This window comes from Nerophis lumbriciformis, linkage group LG32 (genome assembly GCF_033978685.3).
Source record: "Nerophis lumbriciformis linkage group LG32, RoL_Nlum_v2.1, whole genome shotgun sequence".
NCBI classification, from domain to species: Eukaryota; Metazoa; Chordata; class Actinopteri; order Syngnathiformes; family Syngnathidae; genus Nerophis; species Nerophis lumbriciformis.
The window spans coordinates 16,748,977-16,766,615 of NC_084579.2; the positions used below are offsets into that span (position 1 = coordinate 16,748,977).

The following is a 17,639-nucleotide window of genomic DNA, read 5'->3' on the forward strand; positions in this document are numbered from 1 at the left end:
AATATATTAATTGATGAAAACTGGGCTGTCTGCACTCTCAAAGTGCATGTTGTTGCCAAATGTATTTCATATGCTGTAAACCTAGTTCATAGTTGTTAGTTTCCTTTAATGCCAAACAAACACATACCTATCGTTGGTTAGAAGGCGATCGCCGAATTCGTCCTCGCTTTCTCCCGTGTCGCTGGCTGTCGTGTCGTTTTCGTCGGTTTCGCTTGCATACGGTTCAAACCGATATGGCTCAATAGATTCAGTTTCTTCTTCAATTTCGTTTTCGCTACCTGCCTCCACACTACAACCATCCGTTTCAATACATGCGTAATCTGTTGAATCGCTTAAGCCGCTGAAATCCGAGTCTGAATCCGAGCTAATGTCGCTATAGCTTGCTGTTCTATGCGCCATGTTTGTTTGTATTGGCATCACTGTGTGACATCACAGGAAAATGGACGGGTGTATATAACGATGGTTAAAATCAGGCACTTTGAAGCTTTTTTTAGGGATATTACGTGATGGGTAAAATTTTGAAAAAAACTTTGAAAAATAAAATAAGCCACTGCGAACTGATTTTTAATGGTTTTAACCCTTCTGAAATTGTGATAATGTTCCCCTTTAAAGTATGTAAATAAACATTTACGAAGACAAACTATTTTTAGCGGCGCAGTGATCATTTGTGTGGGTCGCTATGTTTACATCGTCGAGTGGTCTGCTGTTCTTTCGCTTCTCTACTGCCTGGAAGTTTATTGTAGATCATTAAATCATGCATCTCACCTGGACAAAAGAAGTCTGAGCAGGTATTCCGACAAGTTGGTACACTTTCACAAGCCATTTGGGACCCGAAAATGGCCAGAACGACACGAAAAGATGCTCGGTCTCCCTTCTCCTCGACCCCTTTCTGTTATGAGACATTCTTTGTTATGATCCGTTGCCCGGATCATGTTTTGTTCTGTTAGTTAGACTACCTCAGTTCTGTTTTCAGCAACCCTGGGTTTGGGTTTTAGTTGCAATGACTGCAGATTAGTTTCACCTGCCTCTGATTAATGTTCGGGACGCTCACCTGCTCCTGGGCACTAATCAGAGAGCTACCTATTCCTGTTTTTCGCCACAATCAGTCTGGGTTCCTTGTTTGCACTACTTGGGGCGGCATGGCGTAGTGGGTAGAGCGGCCGTGCCAGAAACCTGAGGGTCGTGGGTTCGCTCCCTGCCTCTTACCGTCCAAATCGCTGTCATTGTGTCCTTGGGCAGGACACTTCACACTGAAACTGAAATCTAAGTAAAATTCAATATCTCAAATAAGGGTTATTTTCAGTCTGATAAGATAGTTCTTCTCACTATGTTAGAGTGTTTTACTTGTTTTAAGTGTTTTGGTCCTAAATTATCTCAGTAAGATATTATAGCTTGTTGCTGGGATTTAATGACTTATATTGAGTAAAACATGCTTGAAACTAGAATATCAACTGTTGCAAAGCTGTCGTCTACACTCACAAGTATAAAACTACTTTTTTAAAGTAATAATTTCTTATTTCAAGCATGAAAACAAAAAATCATGATTTTTACACAATTGTGTCTCATAATTAAAACAGATTATTTTCAATGAAACAATAGAAAATACGTACTCTAACAGTAGTACAGTTGGCACAGTACAGTAAACTGACAGTTAATATTTAAACATTTAACATTTCAAACTATTTTGAACAGAAATAGTTCATTCATATTCAGATGAATTCTACAAAATTACAATAAAAAAAAATGTGGCCGGGGTCCGGGCTGTATATATGCACACTAATTGACTGAAAGAGCACGCACTTGGCGCGATGATGTCATCTTATCGATGGAAAAATGCATTTTTAGACAATATGATTTGCCTGAGCGGCTAGTAGACCCCGAGAGTAACAAGCGGATGCCTTGTTGCCTTTCCATTATGAAAAATAAACTCGTTTTTAGTATAAGTTTGCTGGTTTCAAGAAATGTAATGCCGGGCGCGTATCATTATGTCAAGATAATGGCACTAGCATTTACTTCATTTAAGAACATTTTTCAACGTATTGAGCAAAAAGTTCTCTTTTTTTTCTACCAAGAAGAGTGCACTTGTTATTAGTGAGAATATACTTACTTTAAGGTATTTTTGGGTTCATTGAAGTTAGCTAATTTTACTTGTTTTGGAAAGTCTTGACAAGCCACATTTTCTTGTTCTATTGGACGATTATTTTGCTTAGTTCAAATAAAATACCCCTCATTTTTGTATTTTTTTTCCTTGTTTTTGAACACTGACATTTTGCAGTGTGGTGAATGAATGATGAATGATAGGTTGTGGTCGGAGGGCCCGTAGGCAGTCACCCCAGTCTACCCCAGGGCAGCTGTGGCTATGAAAGTAGCTTACCCCCACCAGGTGTGAAAGAATGATGGGTTCTCACTTCTCTGTGAAGCGCTTTGAGTGTCTAGAAAAGCGCTATATAAATCTAATCCATTATTATTATTACGCAACAGTGACGACGTCCTCTATTTGCTTCCATGCAACCCGTTACGTTAAGTATTTTCTACGATCTTTGATTCCTGTTCCTGTGCTAAGCTACGCCATAGCTTTTGGCACGCTTTTCGGTCTTTTTGTATTTCTGCATGATTTCATGGACAATAAATCAATGTCCTTCCTGCACCTTGCCTCCAGAGTTCCTGCTGCATCTTGGGAGAACGATCCGCGCAGTAAAATGCGACCCTGTCGTTACATTCTTCACGTAAATGGGAATATATGAACATCCGAGCAGTCGGCATCCTAATGACAGCAGACCTTGTACAGTAAGTGATGTTTTATTATGTTTGTTGGCGCTCATAAAGTCTGCAGTGAGTAGTAATCAGTGATGAAGAAAATACAAACCCCGTTTCCATATGAGTTGGGAAATTGTGTTAGATGTAAATATAAACGGAATACAATGATTTGCAAATCCTTTTCAACCCATATTCAATTGAATGCACTACAAAGACAAGATATTTGATGTTCAAACTCATAAACTTTTTTTTTTTTGCAAATAATAATTAACTTAGAATTTCATGGCTGCAACACGTGCCAAAGTAGTTGGGAAAGGGCATGTTCACCACTGTGTTACATGGCCGTTCCTTTTAACAACACTCAGTAAACGTTTGGGAACTGAGGAGACACATTTTTTAAGCTTCTCAGGTGGAATTATTTCCCATTTTTGCTTGATGTACAGCTTAAGTTGTTCAACAATCCGGGGTTTCTCCATTGTGGTATTTTAGGCTTCATAATGCGCCACACATTTTCAATGGGAGACAGGTCTGGACTACAGGCAGGCCAGTCTAGTACCCGCACTCTTTTACTATGAAGCCACGTTGATGTAAAACGTGGCTTGGCAATGTCTTGCTGAAATAAGCAGGGGCGTCCATGGTAACGTTGCTTGGATGGCAACATATTTTGATCCAAAACCTGTATGTGCCTTTCAGCATTAATGGCGCCTTCACAGATGTGTAAGTTACCCATGTTTTGGGCACTAATACACCCCCATACCATCACAGATGCTGGCTTTTCAACTTTGGTCCGGAGGACACGACGTTCACAGTTTCCAAAAACAATTTGAAATGTGGACTCGTCAGACCACAGAACACTTTTCCACTTTGTATCAGTCCATCTTAGATGAGCTCAGGCCCAGCTAAGCCGACAGCGTTTCTGGGTGTTGTTGATAAACGGTTTTCGCCTTGCTTAGGAGAGTTTTAACTTGCACTTACAGATGTAGCGACCAACTGTAGTTACTGACAGTGGGTTTCTGAAGTGTTCCTGAGCCCATGTGGTGATATCCTTTACACACTGATGTCGCTTGTTGATGCAGTACAGCCTGAGGGATCGAAGGTCACGGGCTTAGCTGCTTACGTGCAGTGATTTCTCCAGATTCTCTGAACCCTTTGATGAGATTATGGACTGTAGATGGTGAATCCCCTAAATTCCTTGCAATAGCTGGTTGAGAAATGTTTTTCTTAAACTGTTCAACAATTTGCTCACACATTTGTTGACAAAGTGGTGACTCTCGCCCCATCCTTGTTTGTGAATGACTGAGCATTTCATGGAATCTACTTTTGTATCCAATCATGGCACCCACCTTTTCTCAATTTGCCTGTTCACCTGTGGGATGTTCCAAATAAGTGTTTGATGAGCATTCCTCAACTTTATCAGTACTTATTGCTACCTTTCCCAATTTCTTTGTCACGTGTTGCTGGCATCAAATTCTAAAGTTAATGATTATTTGCAAAAAAAAAAAAATATCAGTTTAAACATCAAATATGTTGTCTTTGTAGCATATTCAACTGAATATGGGTTGAAAATGATTCGCAAATCATTGTATTCCGTTTATATTTACATCTAACACAATTTCCCAACTCATATGGAAACGGGGTTTGTAAAAAAAAAAGCAAACGTTGTGATGCATTTTTGAAATTATGTTTGAAATAAGAAAAATATGTAAATATAAAATGTTATTATAAATGTGCCCATTACTAAATAACATATATACTTGCATCACATACATACAACCTTGATGGAGGTGTTTGGATGTTTCCTTAAGGTCTTTGTAGGGGGAATTGCGTGGCTCCCATAGGCTCCATTGTAAGCAGACTTTCGACCGCATTTTTTGTAATATTTAGAAAGCAAAAAAATATATAATAACATCCATCGTCATGTTTTTTCATAATGATTGTGAACGATAGGCAAAATTCCCCAAAAAGTGTGTTTCCCCTTAAAGTAAGCACATTTGACTGAGGGCAGCAAAAAAAAAAAAGAAGGCACTGCAGCAAAGTGCAGTATCATGACAAAACTGTTTGACCATTACATTTACATTAACCATGTGGTATCTGCTAGTACAGCACTACAAATAGTATCAGCTTTTGACAATGGAAATATTTAATATAAGATATTTAATGAATGCCTCGCTAATAAGACAAAAATGGCGTAAAACCCCCACGTCAAGGACACAGAACCCAACTTTGACGAGCTTAAAAAAACATTTGAATGATATTCTGTCTGAATTGATTTCCCCTGCAAGCACACACTCTCCATTTACAGCTCCGACTAAATGAAAGCCGGCAACTTGTAAATGAGTGAGTCGTGATGATCTAATTATAAATACAGGTCATGTTTTTTTCCTTCTTCTAGCGGTTTTGACGAAACAGCCTTGAGCGCCGAACAGAACTGGATTACAAAACTAAATTGTCTGTCGGGACGTTTCCGGGATTCAGAAGGAAGACTAACCTTGTGAGACGGGAGAGAATACAGCACAGCTGTACTATATGTGAAGCATCTTGCTAGGGAGCATCCACACAAAAAAAATCATGTCAGCTGAACATTGGGTTAAAGTGAGTCATTTGTAAAAATGTATATGTTTTAGCAGGAAGTTACATAAGAAAGTGACACAATTATATCCACATTTAATTAGAGCAAATATTAGATTGTGTGAATACATAACTATGCAACGAGGGCCAGGCTTCTTTATGACAATTTTACACAGGTTAAAAGTTCTAAATGTAGGTTTTATTTTTTTTTATTTTTCAAGTAATCGCCCGGCCCCATCGTAGCAGTTTTATCAGAAATTTACGACAGCACTCATTAGTTGCACAATATAAACAATATGGATGATATAAATTTGGCTCATGATAGAGCTTTTAATTAGAGATGTCCGATAATATCGACAGTCCGATATTATCGGCCGATAAATGCTTTAAAATGTAATATCGGAAATTATCGGTATCAGTTTCAAAAAGTAAAATGTATGACTTTTTAAAACGCCGCTGTACGGAGTGGTACACGGACGTAGGGAGAAGTACAGAGCAGTTGCGCCATCCAGTCATACTTGCCAACTCCCGAATTTCAGTGCCCCTCCAGAAGAAAAATTTCCACCCAGACAACAATATTGGGGCCGTGCCTTAAAGGCAGTGCCTTTGCGTGCCGGCCCAATCACATAATATCTACGGCTTTTCACACACACAAGTGAATGTTTTTATGGATCTAACTAAAGCATTTGACACAATTAATCACAATATTTTAATCAAAAAACTAGAACGATATGGCATCAGAGGGTTAGTCTTAAACTGGATAAGAAGTTATCTAATGAACAGGAAACAATACGTGAAGGTAGGCGAACACACCTCTACAACGCTAAATATATCCTGTGGTGTACCTCAGGGATCAATACTAGGACCTAAATTATTCAATCTATATATAAATGACATTTGTAAAGTTACAAAAGATTTAAAGTTAGTATTATTTGCGGATGATACAACAGCGTTTTGTTCAGGAGAGAACACACAGAAGATACTACAAATAATAACAGAAGAAATTAACAAATTAAAAAGATGGTTTGACAAAAACAGACTATCGTTGAATCTCAGTAAAACTAAAATAATGCTATTTGGTAACAGTAGAAGAGAAAGTCAAACACAAATACAAATAGACGGAATAGAAATTGAAAGAGTAAATGAAACCAAATTTCTAGGTATAATGATTGATGATAAATTGAACTGGAAATCTCACGTAAAAAATATACAACATAAAGTAGCAAGAAACACGTCAATAATGAATAAAGCAAAACATGTTCTAGACAAAAAATCACTTCATATTCTCTACTGCTCACTAGTGTTACCATATCTGAGTTATTGTGCAGAAATATGGGGAAATAATTACAAAAGTACACTTCATTCATTAACGGTGTTACAAAAAAGATCAGTTAGAATAATACATAATGTTGGATATAGAGAACACACAAATCCTTTATTTATTGAATCAAAGATTCTGAAATTCTAAAACATAGTGAATTTGCAAACAGCTAAAATTATACACAAAGCAAACTATAACCTGCTACCCAAGAATATACAACAATTCTTCTCAAAAAAAGAGGAGAAATATAATCTTAGAGAGAAATGTAATTTAAAACATTTGTATGCACGTACAACACTTAAGACCTTCAGTATATCAGTATGTGGAATTAAATTATGGAATGGATTAAGCAAAGCAATCAAACAATGTACTAATATGATCCACTTCAAGAAACTCTTCAAACTTAAAGTGTTTACAAAGTACAAAGAAGAAGAACCATGATAAACATTCTGAATTTATTTAACTCATCCATTCTTTCATTCTTTCACTCACAAAATAATCTTACTTATCTCAACATATGAAATGTAACTTACTTCACCAATTATTATTTATTTACTTATTTTATTGTGATTACTTATGGAGTATATTGTGAATAATTTGAGAACAGGAAGTGAACAAAAGTTTTAGCAACTGTTATGTAAAAGAAAAGGGGTAGGATTAAATAAGCTTTGCTTCTTCCTACTCCTTTTCGAACATGTTGAAAAGAGAAACTGGAGATTGTGATGTATCATGTTGTATACTTGCATGTTCGAAATAAACTCAAACTCATACTCAAACTCAATGCAAGCATACTTGGTCAACGGCCATACAGGTCACACTGATGGTGGCCGTATAAACAACTTTAACATTGTTACAAATATGCACCACACTGTGAACCCACACCAAACAAGAATGACAAACACATTTCGGGAGAACATTCGCACCGTAACACAACATAAACACAACAGAACAAATACCCAGAAACCCTTGCAGCACTAAGTCTTCCACGAGGCTACAAAATAAACACCCCCGCTACCCCCCCACCTCAACCCCGCCGATCTCAACCTCCTCATGCTCTCTCAGAGCATGTCCCAAATTCCAAGCTGCTGTTTTGAGGCATGTTAAAAAAAAATAATGCACTTTGTGACTTCAATAATAAATATGGTAGTGCCATGTTGGCATTTTTTTCCATAACTTGAGTTGATTTACTTTGGAAAACCTTGTTACATTGTTTAATACATACAGCGGGGAGACACAACAAAATTAGGCATAATAATGTGTTAATTCCACGACTGTATATATTGGTATCGGTTGATATCGGAATCGGTATAGTTGGACAATATTGGAATATCGGATATCGGCAAAAAAGCCATTATCGTACATCTCTAAAAATAATTAAAATATTTAATTGGTATTGGTACATTGCCAATCGTTTTTTTGTTGTTATATTATAGTTGTGATCAAAATGTAATCATTTAATGATCCTGAAAATGTTAAGTGTGAACAATGATATGACCAATACTGCCCCTGTAACTATTGAATTGGTACCCAAATGTGTAGTTTCGCCCACAACGAAGGTAATGTATCCAAACAACAAAATAATACGTGTTTATTTCATTTCAACTGAAATGTAGATAAAAAAAACTGTTACAATGGAAAGTAACCAGATACAAACGGTGAATGAACAAGTAAATGAATAATAGTTTTGAGAAACTAATACAACTGTAAAGGAAGCAAAATATTATCAAATATGTCCGCACCTTATAACCCGCTTTAAAATATGCCAAATAGAGATGTCCGATAATGGCTTTTTTGCCGATATTCCGATATTGTCCAACTCTTAAATACCAATTCCGATATCAACCGATACTGATATATACAGTCGTGGAATTAACACATTATTATGCCTAATTTTGTTGTGATGCCCCGCTGGATGCATTAAACAACGTAACAAGGTTTTCCAAAATAAATCAACTCAAGTTATGGAAAAAAAATGCCAACATGGCACTGCCATATTTATTATTGAAGTCACAAAGTGCATTATTTTTTTTTAACATGCCTCAAAACAGCAGCTTGGAATTTGGGACATGCTCTCCCTGAGAGAGCATGAGGAGGTTGAGGTGGGCGGGGTTGGGGGGGGGGGCTGGGTAGGAGGTAGCGGAGGTGTATATTGTAGCGTCCCGGAAGAGTTAGTGCTGCAAGGGCTTCTGGGTATTTGTTCTGTTGTGTTTATGTTGTGTTACGGTGCGGATGTTCTCCCGAAATGTGTTTGTCATTCTTGTTTGGTGTGGGTTCACAGTGTGGCGCATATTTGTAACAGTGATAAAGTTGTTTATACGGCCACCCTCAGTGTGACCTGTATGGCTGTTGACCAAGTATGCCTTGCATTCACTTGTGTGTGTGTGAAAAGCCGTAAATATTATGTGATTGGGCCGGCACGCAAAGGCAGTGCCTTTAAGGTTTATAGGAGCTCTTTAACTCTCCCTACGTCGGTGCACACAGCCGCGTTTAATTAGTCATACATTTTACTTTTTGAAACCGATACAGATAATTTTGAAACCGATACCGATCATTTATGATATTACATTTAAATTTTTCGGCCGATAATATCGGCTGTCCGATATTATCAGACATCCTTAATGCCAAATAATATATTGTGATACATATTGTTATCACAGGACGCTACAATAGATATCGTGATATAGCTCCAGCACTACTTCTCATCCAATAACACAATAAAATCGTTTGATATTAACTCTATAAAAGGACACACCGACTTCTTGTCTGTACTTTACTTTTCTACTTGAGCGCTAATGGATGTGATAGACAAATACGCTTGTATGTCATTTGTTTTTTTCCCTCTCTTTTCCAGATGGTATTGGAGAACAAACCATCTGGCTTGTCAGTTTAAATGAGCACTACAAATGTGCAGTCCATTGAGTCTTTGAGACGATGCAGACGGCGTCTTGCATACTAGGGATGCACACAGATCTAGACTGCATAAATATGGCGGAGAAATCCCGCATTTCTGCTTTCCTCTTCCAGGGAGGTTATCCTTTGCAGCAAATGCACCCTTGATACGGGTTTTACAGTAACAGCCAACCTGCCCACATTCCCCACACGGTAAGAATGAATATAAAGAGCTTTTGACCTTCCTTTAAAATTCTAATATTCCTCCCCTCTACTCGCTGTCCTCTTTTTTTTTTTATGTGTCACAGCTCAGGGGCTTTTGCCACAGGGCTTGCAGTTTTATTTCCCTGACTCCGGAGATTCTCTCGCTCCCTTTATTTCCAATATGGAGGTAAAGAGAGTCATCGCGGCCATGTTAAAAAAAACAAAAAACAAACAGCAACAACCAAGAGCCGAGATAAAAACACGTGCGTTTTTCCCCCCACCCCGACCTGCTTTCGGACCAAATTTTGCAGAGTCGACGAGCTGTGAAATGTTGGACTGAAGGCAGCTTTTGACAAATGTATTGCCGTTCCATCCCAGTGCCTTTAAAGACTCCGCTCAAGTATTATTTATAGTAAAGCTACCTTTAAGTAAACTGGGAAAAACTTAACTCATTTCGGTTATCGCTCCGCTACCAAATTACACAGTCGGCTGAATGTCTCACAGAGATATGAACGGAGTCGCATACATGCATGACTTCTCAAACGTAGTACGGGTTAAAGGAAGATTGACGGAAGAAAAATGGAACGTAAATGTCAAACAAAACTCCAAAATTAGAATCGACTTCATTGTCATCATCAGTGTTCGTAAAAACAGCGTTACATGATAACGGCCTTGTTAACGCTAATTCAACGATTCTCAAACTGTGATATGTGGGCTCCATCTAAGAATCACTTACAAACCCCGTTTCCATATGAGTTGGGAAATTGTGTTAGATGTAAATATAAACGGAATACAATGATTTGCAAATCCTTTTCAACCCATATTCAATTGAATGCGCTACAAAGACAAGATATTTGATGTTCAAACTCATAAACTTTATTTTTTTTTTTGCAAATAATAATTCACTTAGAATTTCATGGCTGCAACACATGCCAAAGTAGTTGGGGAAGGGCATGTTCACCACTGTGTTACATGGCCTTTCCTTTTAACAGCTTAAGTTGTTCAACAGTCCGGGGGTCTCCATTGTGGTATTTTAGGCTTCATAATGCGCCACACATTTTCAATGGGAGACAGGTCTGGACAACAAGCAGGCCAGTCTAGTACCCGCACTCTTTTACTATGAAGCCACGTTGATGTAAAACGTGGCTTGGCATTGTCTTTCTGAAATAAGCAGGGGCGTCCATGGTAACGTTGCTTGGATGGCAACATATGTTGCTCCAAAACCTGTATGTACCTTTCAGCATTAATGGCGCCTTCACAGATGCGTAAGTTACCCATGTCTTGGGCACTAATACACCACCATACCATCACAGATGCTGGCTTTTCAACTTTGCGCCTATAACAATCCGGATGGTTCTTTTCCTTTTTGGTCCGGAGGACACGACGTCCAGTTTCCAAAAACAATTTGAAATATGGACTCGTCAGACCACAGAACACTTTTCCTCTTTGTATCAGTCCATCTTAGATGAGCTCAGGCCCAGCGAAGCCGACGGCGTTTCTGGGTGTTGTTGATAAACGGTTTTTGCCTTGCATAGGAGAGTTTTAACTTGCACTTACAGATGTAGCGACCAACTGTAGTTACTGACAGTGGGTTTCTGAAGTGTTCCTGAGCCCATGTGGTGATATCCTTTACATACTGATGTCGCTTGTTGATGCAGTACAGCCTGAGGGATCGAAGGTCACAGGCTTATCTGCTTACATGCAGTGATTTCTCCAGATTCTCTGAACCCGTTGATGATATTACGGATCGTAGATGGTGAAATCCCTAAATTCCTTGCAATAGCTGGTTGGGAAAGGTTTTTCTTAAACTGTTCAACAATTTTCTCACGCATTTGTTGACAAAGTGGTGACCCTCGCCCCATCCTTGTTTGTGAATGACTGAGCATTTCATGGAATCTACTTTTATACCCAATCATGGCACCCACCTGTTCCCAATTTGCCTGTTCACCTGTGGGATGTTCCAAATAAGTGTTTGATGAGCATTCCTCAACTTTATCAGTATTTATTGCCACCTTTCCCAACTTCTTTGTCACGTGTTGCTGGCATCAAATTCTAAAGTTAATGATTATTTGCAAAAAAAAAAATGTTTTATCAGTTTGAACATCAAATATGTTGTCTTTGTAGCATATTCAACTGAATATGGGTTGAAAATGATTTGCAAATCATTGTATTCCGTTTATATTTACATCTAACACAACTTCCCAACTCAAATGGAAACGGGGTTTGTACTTAAAGCACAGTATGTTTTTATTTTCCTATATTCAAACACAGTGTTACGGTTCAAACTGTATGTAACGATAAAGTTGGCAGAAATATTAAATATACTGCTTAAATTAAACATCTGCCTTGTTCTTAATGAATACTTGGGCCTACTACACTGCTGTATTTTCACGTTGGTCATTATGGTGGTACTTGGAGAGCCACGTTTTTTTATGAGGTGGTACTTGGCGAAAGAAGTTTGAGAACCACTGATCTAATTAATTACTTTTATGTAAGTTATAATGTCGTTACCGATACGTTTGATGTAGCATGGCACGATACGTTTGATACGGACAAGACAGCTTTGGAATCCCAGCAAGTTCACTTAAAGAAGTAGCTCTTTACTAGTGCAAGCGGCTGCCACCGCACGCACACACTGCTGCTACTACTACTACTACTACGAGGGAATAATGAATATTCAATAAAGTAACAAACAATTGTGGACAAGGAGAGACAAAGCCATTGACACATGCTCAATCGTGTTATTAACTATCAGTAAAAAATAACATTCCTCTAGCCCTGCGGTCAACAATCTCCTTCCAGTCCGCAGACTACCAATGCTAAACTAAAACAGCCTATGCGAGCGCCCTACCTCGCTGACGTCACGCTTCACTTGGAACTGCCTCTTCTCTCATGAAGCATCTCTCAACTGCATACACCAGATATATGAAAGTATCACAATATTTAATTTACCGTTAAAGAATACATCTGTTAGTGATTTAAATACTTTTTAGGGAAAGTAAAAAGTAACTGTATTTAATGACTTGATTTAAATACTTTTATATATCTTGGTAATTATACAAATGGAATTATGCCGACGACTCCTGTTTCTTGTGGAAAAAGATAAAAAACACAGAATAGAGGCAAAACAAAAATATGCAAATATCAACCAGCTTGGAGCAAAGTATTATGTTATAAATAAAACTAAATTAATCTTTAGCCTAGGACTTACTGTGATGAATTAAAATGAAAACACCTTAAAAACCTTAATTTTAGCAATAAAAAGGTAAACCTGTAACTCAATAAAATGGTTTCAGCCCTGAATAAGGTTGCAAAACGATGGAATATTTGGTAAATATTTGGTAAATAGAGCTATAAGTTTCCGTCTAGATTCTCACTCAATTTAAAGTTATAACAACACATCATATAATTTAAATTAAGTACCATATTTTAACTATCATAATAAACATATATTGTTATATATGAGTTTTAAAAATGTTGTAAATAGCAGCCTCTTTTTTTTTCCTGCATTAAGGTTCCCTTGTGCTTTAGGTACTATAAATGATTAGAGCAGGGGTGTCAAACGTACGGCCATAAGGCATATGCTACATATGTACAAAATAAACCACATGATGTAAGTACATCAGTCGAGGAAAATGATCAAACTACATAAACAACATACCGTATTTTTCGGATTATAAGTCGCAGTTTTTTTCATAGTTTGGCCGGGGTGCGACTTATACTCAGGAGCGACTTATGTGTGGAATCATTAAAGGGGAACATTATCACCAGACCTATGTAAGCGTCAATATATACTTTGATGTTGCAGAAAAAAGACCATATATTTTTTTAACCGATTTCCGAACTCTAAATGGGTGAATTTTGGCGAATTAAACGCCTTTCTATTATTCGCTCTCGGAGCGATGACGTTGTGACGTCACATCGGGAAGCAATCCGCCATTTTCTCACTTTCGTCGGTGTGTTGTCGGAGGGTGTAACAACACAAACAATTTTGAAAATATACCCATTAGTGTACCAAAGACAAACAATAAGTACAAAAAAGTACCATCCATCCATTTCTACTGCTTGTCCCATAAACAATAAAATAGTCAATAATCAATAAAACCAATCATGACAATAGGTACAATCTAGAATAATCTCTTTCCGCAATACTTCTCCTGTAAATATATTCTTAAAATCCACTATGCTGGTGATTGATACCAGATAATGTGGAAGTCGATTCCAGTGTGGCCCCCCATCTAAAATTAGTTTGAAACCCCTGGATTCGAGCATTTACAGTAAACATACTTTCTATTAGATTACAGCGTTACCTTCACAGTTTATTTATGTCAATTCCCATGGGAAGTACTCATAATTTTGCAACCTAGTGCAACTGTGCTGTCATTAGTTCAAGTTTTTTTTTGTTTTTTTTAGCTCCAACATAACATTGTTGTGCAGCAAAAAGAGGACTCCCCCCCCCCCCCCCCCTGCTAACGACAGTAGGCTTAAATATGCTGCCTTGCGTTTTCTCCCGCCCTACATGGGAGTCATGTCGGTGTGCTGAGTGCGCACATTGAAAGAGAACATGATACTGCTCGGGTAAGCTTCACCTGCACTCGCTCCCGCTGTCATTACCGCTAACAACAGTGGCTCCATCAGCAAATCTGTGCGAGGCATCTTGTGGGAATACGATGCACTTGTGCTGCTACTGTATGTACATCAATGTGCACCGGACCTTGTCCCCTATTCGCCACCTAACGCCCCCGGAGGGTTGGATTCATGGATTTACGTTTTGAAACGTATGCCAGAAGCATGTAGTGTGACTGATGACGGATGACGGAAACGCAGAGGAAATCGAAAAAAATAGCAACAAGTATTGACTTTTATGCCTGGGGTGGGCATTAGGACAAAAATCAACAATCAATTAGTTCAACTGTCCATAGCTGACAACTTCGTTAGGCAGTGCCTCTGCTGGTTGCGGCCAAGTAGTGCACTCGATTTTTCCTCAAAAGAATGATTTTATTGGCAAAAATGTGTTATTTTAACCTTAAAGGGGAACATTATCACCAGACCTATGTAAGCGTCAATATCAGTGACGTGCAGTCACGAGAGGAAAAAAAATGTAAAAAAAAAAAAAAAATTAAATTGTTATATGTATCCAGTGATTATACTATAAAGTTATTTTCCATTTAACTTCACCAGTTTTAGATTATTTGTATTCAAAATCGCTGAATTTTCACATTTGCCGTTCAAATACTGAGAAGAGACGGTGCGGTGAACAGCAGCCAGTTGAGGCACGTCACTCAGTGCCGTAACATGGATTGCGCAATGACTCGGCTAACTGCTGGCCTGCTGTGCAGTGAGACTGTATTGCTATATGAATTATATTATACATTTCCATAGTTTAGTTAGCTGAGGTATATAATGTACAGTGTATTTTGTCAACAACTGTATGTGTGTAACGTATTTCTTGTGCTGAGCAATCATAAAACGGCTGCAAAAGACGCACTGGCTGAGGCTCGCCTCCTGCACCCCCGCCGTAGAATTGTTATATCAACTAAAGCCCACATTTAAACTTTCCAGGTGCAAGATTGAATCTATTTAAAAAAATTATTTCATAAGAAGCCAAAAAGTGCAAAAACAATAATGTTGGTGTTGGAGGAGTTGTGAATGACTGCAGGGACACAACATTAGGAATACATGCAGACTGCAGGTGTACCTAATTCACAACTCCTCCGACACGAACATTATTGTTTTTGCACTTTTTGGCTTCTTATTAAATAACTTTTGTAACCTATTTTCATAGGCTTTCCTCTTTGTGATGTTAAGTTCCTGTTATGCGCTGTTATACAGTATATGCCTTGAGCTCTTATTTTGAAGGCGCTAAGAGCAGAAGTGATGTCATGTTGCGGAGGTTTTTGAAAGAAGGTAAATAAAGTGGTCCTTGTGTAAACTGGAGCCTCCGTGTTTGTTATTTTGTAGTTTCATACAGTATAGGCGACATTTATAAACCCTCGGTTACACTTTTTTAAATAGATTCAATCTTGCACGTGGAAAGTTTAAGTGAGGGCTTTAGTTGCGGCGCATGGACTTAATTTCTAAGTAAAGGTAAGACCATAATAACGTTTTTTTATTAAATGTGCTTTTTTGTGTGCTACAGTTTGTATGTGTAAAGTTAAAGTTAAGTTAAAGTACCAATGATTGTCACACACACACACACTAGGTGTAATGAAATGTGTCCTCTGCATTTGACCCATCCCCTTGATCACCCCCTGGGAGGTGAGGGGAGCAGTGGGCAACAGCGGTGCCGCGCCTGGGAATCATTTTTGGTGATTTAACCCCCAATTCCAACCCTTGATGCTGAGTGCCAAGCAGGGAAGAATGCTGGTATGAGCTTTTAAACATAACCTGTTAACTGCTGCCAATCAAATGGTGAATAAGATACTCTTTAGGGTTCATATTTTTGTAAATCTGACTGTGATGAAGTCAGTGCCTCACCAGCCATCAACCTCACCGCACGTCATTGGTCAATATATACCTTGATGTTGCAGAAAAAAGACCGTATATTTTTTTAACCGATTTCCGAACTCTAAATGGGTGAATTTTGGCGAATTAAACGCCTTTCTATTATCACATCGGGAAGCAATCCGCCATTTTCTCACTTTCGTCGGTGTGTTGTCGGAGGGTGTAACAACACGAACAGGGACGGATTCAAGTTGCACCAGTGGCCCAAAGATGCGAAAGTGGCAAGAAATTGGACGAAATTTGTTCAAAATACGAGGCTGTGGGGAAAGCCGACGAAATGGTCAGTCGTTTGTTCCGCACGCTTTACCGACGAAAGCCATGCTACGACAGAGATGGCAAGAATGTGTGGATATCCTGCGACACTCAAAGCAGATGCATTTCCAACGATAAAGTCAAAGAAATCTGCCGCCAGACCCCCATTGAATCTGCCGGAGTGTGTGAGCTATTCAGGGACAAAGGACCTCGGTAACACGGCAAGCAATGGCGGCAGTTTGTTCCCGCAGACGAGCGAGCTAAACCCCCTGGATGTCTTGGCTCACACCGTCCCTTATGCCACCGAAGATGATCAAGAGAAGAATATCGACCCTAGCTTCCCTGGCCTGCTGACATCAACTCCAAAACTGGACAGATCAGCTTTCAGGAAAAGAGAGCGGATGAGGGTATGTCTACAGAATATATTAATTGATGAAAACTTTATTCATTACTCGCGGTTTTACGTAAATTATTATACATAAACTGTGTTTACCAATAATTTAGCTTAAAAACATTTAATTTTTTCAATCATTCGAGTACATTTGGATAGTCTTGTGTAATGCAGTATTTTGTGTCTATTTAGGTATGGTTAACCTGAGTGCTGAAATCGTGGAGAAATACATGTTCTTAGCGCGCCTGAAATGGGCTGTCTGCACTCTCAAAGTGCATGTTGTTGCCAAATGTATTTCATATGCTGTAAACCTAGTTCATAGTTGTTAGTAATTATCTTATCAGACAGTGTAAAGCCGCTGAAATCCGAGTCTGAATCCGAGCTAATGTCGCTATATCTTGCTGTTCTATCCGCCATGTTTGTTTGTATTGGCATCACTGTGTGACGTCACAGGAAAATAGACGGGTGTATATAACGATGGTTAAAATCAGGCACTTTGAAGCTTTTTTTAGGGATATTGCGTGATGTGTAAAATTTTGAAAAAAACTTCGAAAAATAAAATAAGCCACTGGGAAATGATTTTTAATGGTTTTAACCCTTCTGAAATTGTGATAATGTTCCTCTTTAATAAGATCTGGAAGTTGGAAATGTCAGATTCCCAAAAACAGCTTAAAATGACCATGTTTTAAAACTGCCGTATTTTCCGCACTATAAGGCACACCTAAAAACCTCCAATTTTCTCAAAAGCTGACA

General features: G+C 38.5%; 1 protein-coding gene across 3 annotated transcripts in view; it reads right to left on the minus strand.

The window, feature by feature from the left end:
* The window catches only part of brinp1 (bone morphogenetic protein/retinoic acid inducible neural-specific 1), a 498,298-nt gene that overhangs the window by 310,940 nt on the left and 169,719 nt on the right, over positions 1-17,639 (minus strand). The window contains exon 1 of one of the 3 annotated variants that reach the window (XM_061927309.2): positions 766-1,124. The exons of the other annotated variants lie outside the window; for them this stretch is intronic. The gene's annotated coding sequence lies outside the window, so the exon portion shown is untranslated. Of the gene's footprint in view, positions 1-765; positions 1,125-17,639 lie in introns of those variants that run through there. 3 annotated transcript variants of the gene reach the window in all.